The 3,749-nt window shown below is 43.9% G+C and overlaps 1 long non-coding RNA gene across 1 annotated transcript; it reads right to left on the minus strand.

Annotated features, from left to right (window-relative positions):
* Positions 1–56: 56 nt before the first annotated feature.
* On the minus strand, positions 57–3,365 carry LOC116519224. Its single transcript, XR_004256640.1, has 4 exons — positions 3,270–3,365; positions 2,984–3,112; positions 2,273–2,392; positions 57–92 (listed from the first exon to the last, which is right to left on the minus strand). It is a non-coding gene; the product is annotated as an uncharacterized LOC116519224 (long non-coding RNA).
* Positions 3,366–3,749: the final 384 nt, after the last annotated feature.

The following is a 3,749-nucleotide window of genomic DNA, read 5'->3' on the forward strand; positions in this document are numbered from 1 at the left end:
TGTCCTCCCTGTTAGGAAGTTTCTCCTTAATTCCAGGTTGCTTCTCTCCTTGATTAGTTTCCATCCATTGTTTCTTGTCTTGACCTCCGGGGCTATGGGGAAAAAAACTTCAAGTTAAACTGTGTCACTGGAATTGAGCAAACAGAAAACCTTACACTGATGAGGTTACCTACTTGGGTAATGAAACGTCTGCAAGCAATGAGGAGACCACAAGAAAAAATATCAACAAATTTTATAAATAATGTTTAAAAGGATGATGGCTTTGCTGCTGCTTCCTGATATTTTGGCCCTGGTGGCCAGCTCTGACTTCAGACACTTTGTTGTTGAGAGTTTATGCACCAGAGACAAATTCCTTGTGCGTCCAATCACATTTGGCCAAATAGAAATCATTCCATTCCATTCTATTTCTTCCCCACCCTACCCTACCCTACCCTACTCTATTGAAATAATATAGGACCCTGGGCATTATCAAATTTAACTCTGTCGCTAAAATTGACAGGGTGAAATTGAGCATAGCGAAAACCTTCCATTCCATTTCATTCCGTTCCATTCCATTTCTATGCTACACTACTTATACTCTTATCTCTATTCTATTTCTAATTCTAATTCTAGTCTATTCTATTCCTATTCCTGTTACTTATTCTATTCCTATTCCTATTCCTTTTTCTATTCCTATTCCTAATTCTAATTCTATTCCTAATCCTAATCCTAATCCTAATTCTATTCCTATTCTATTCTATTGAAATAATATAGGACCCTGGGACATTATCGAATTATATTGTGTCACTGAAATTAAGCACAGAGAAAACCTCGCACTGATGAGGCTACCTAGTTGGGTAGCGAAATGTCTGCAAGGAATGAGGAGTCTATAAGGAAAAGAATCAACCAAATTTAAAATCATGTTTAAATGGAGGGTGGCCCTTGCTGTTGTTTCCTGATATTTTGGCTAACAGGCCAGCTCTGATTCCAGGGCACTTATCTGGAGAAGTCCCTGCTGGTTTTTTGAGGAACAAAATTTGTCAGATGGTTTTCTCCCCCTTGCCACCTTCTTCCTAAGGCTGAGAGGGGGGCTTCTCTGCTTCTCTCTGCTTCAGCCAGCTGAAGAAAATAAATAAAAGAAGAGTATTTGCTGGCTTTAAGGCGCTCTTCTCAAACTGCACTTAAAGTCTTCCCTCGTGTTTAGGACTAGGAACTGATTCACAAGACGGGCTGATGTCGTAACTTCTGGATTTCTGCACTTCATCGATACGGTTCCAATTTATATTTTCAAACGGGGAAAAAAACCTGTTTCCTTGACACTGTTGTCTTTTATTGCTCAATATCCTATTTGGCCTTTACAGAAAGGAGGCCCTGAAGTCAAGTTGGAAAAGTAATTGAGAAAGAGGCAAACGGGGAAGTAGGCTTTCTCTTTCCAGAAGACCACCAAAAACCTTGGAGGGCTGGACAGGGGTGGGGAAGGATATAACCCTGGGAGATATTTGAGGAGGGGGCAGAAAGGAGAGAGCTAGCCCGAGATGGAGTCGCTATAAAATAAGGTTGAGGGGAAGAGAGAGAGTCAGCCAGAGAGAATAGGTAAAGGGAAAGGTTCCCTTCACCACGTATGTGATAGTCCAGGGATGGCAAGCCATTTTTCCTTGGGTGTCAAAAGTGCATGCACACATATGATAGCGCATGTGCGTGTGCCCACACCCATTATCTAATGCCCCCCAAACCCCGCCCCCTGCACATGCATGGTTCTTCGTTTCAAATCCGAAGAGCCAGCGCAGTCCGAAGACGTCTCTGTGGTCATGTGGCCAGCGTGACTCAATGCCGAAGGAGCACGGAATGCTGTTCCCTTCCCACCAAAGGTGGTTCCTATTTTTCTACTTGCATTTTTACCTGCTTTCGAACTGCTAGGTTGGCAGAAGCTGGGACAAGTCACCGGAGCTCACTCTGTTACACGGCACTAGGGATTTGAACCGCCAAACTGCCGACCTTTCTGATCAACAAGCTCAGCCTCTTAGCCACAATTATCACGTCCCATTACTCTCAGAATACAAGAATTGTGACCCAAGGAAGGTGAACCCCAGAAGATCCAGGGCCGGAAAGAAACGTATTGCAGGTGATCCATTAACAGCATATTTGCTACTAGTGTGGGTGGGATTCAAAAGTCACCAGAGCAATATGACAGGCAACCACATATCCAGGATGGTGCTGGAGCTGTCTGGTGCAAGCCGGGCTCAGTCCTGCCTCTCCTAATTATTTAAATGTATGATTTGATTAGTCATGTTACCTGCCAGAATCAAATGCTGCTCAGTGACTCATAAGATCTCCCATGATTAGAAAACATTCCTGATGTAATGTTACTCCTCTAAAAATGGAGTTTGAAAGTCCTACAGAGATCAATTCCGATCTGCAATCATAAAAATAATACAAAGCAATAAAAAAGAAGCAACATTTTTTTTTTAAAAAAAAGGCTATGATCCCAACCCAATGCTTGATGTCTAGGGAGGTTCTCAGTCATCCAGGACAACCCAAATTGTTTTCAAAGTAACCCAATCCTGTAAAATGCAGTCAGACTGATCGTATCTCAGTGAAAAAGGTTATCCATGGGGCAGGAAGAAACCCCAGTGAAGGTTGGTGGTTTTTAGATGGAGGAAGAGGTTCTCTTGGACCCTCCCAATTCTCTTCACAACCAGGGGCACTTCCATAGCTCCAGCACCTTCCATTTGCTGGGATCTAGTTGACCTTCTTAGGTCTTGCTTCAATGATCCAGCAGGATTTTTATTTCATTTTTTTTGGTCTAAGATTTCCTGTCTGTTGAGGAATCATATTACCTCCCCCCATATCACCTCCAACAAGAGGTCATCCCAAATCCCCCCTCCCCAAATGCTTGGCCTTCTTAGCTTCCAGCCAAGGATTTCAGCCCCAAATGCTGATCTCCACAGTATCCAGGAGCAGGAGAAAGGCATAACCACCACAGGCGATCCAATGGCTTACTCACCTCTCTGGGAGGGATTCCGATGTGGCAGATTCAGGCACAATAACTTGACTCCCAACCTCTCCCACCAATGCTCCAAGTTCTCTTGTAAGAGCTGTTCCAAGCAGAAAGATTTCCACCTTTCCCAGAGATCTAAAGATGTAAGCCATTCCTACTTTCAGCAGGCCATTAGGTCCCAATTCAGCACCCAAAGAGCCCATGACAACAGAGGTGCTCTCCTTCCCCACCCACATCTCAACACCCCAGGAAACACCTTCCTGCTTTGCCCAAGAAACCAGTTCCAGCTGACCTGACCACGGTTCCAAATCCACAGCTCTGGTTCCTTCCAAGATGCCGGATCAAAGGAAGTAGCTGACTTTCCATGAGGCATCGGACAAGAACAGGAAGGGCCCCCCACTCCCACACGGTGAAAGTTGTGTGGAGAGTAAGAGAGAGCGAGAGAAAAGAGGAAGTGCAAGGACTGATGAAGAGTCTTGGATGAGAAGTGAAACTTCTACTTGTCCAAGGAAAGAAAAAACATAGTCCAATTGCCTTTTGAGGGGCAACCCCCCCACCTTTGAGACAACCATGACTAGGATGATTGTGAAGGGGAATAGTAATAAGGATATGAACTTGTTGGTTTTAGTAGAAACATTTGTTTTCTGTAATATATTATGCCCTGTATTTGTAAGGTATCTGGCAAATGTCAGATCCTTATCAATCTGCAATCTATGGGCATAGAATTTATCTCGGAATGGAGCTGTAAAGAGCTGCAAAACTGACACCTTTG

This window comes from Thamnophis elegans, chromosome 16 (genome assembly GCF_009769535.1).
Source record: "Thamnophis elegans isolate rThaEle1 chromosome 16, rThaEle1.pri, whole genome shotgun sequence".
In the NCBI taxonomy this organism is placed as follows: Eukaryota; Metazoa; Chordata; class Lepidosauria; order Squamata; family Colubridae; genus Thamnophis; species Thamnophis elegans.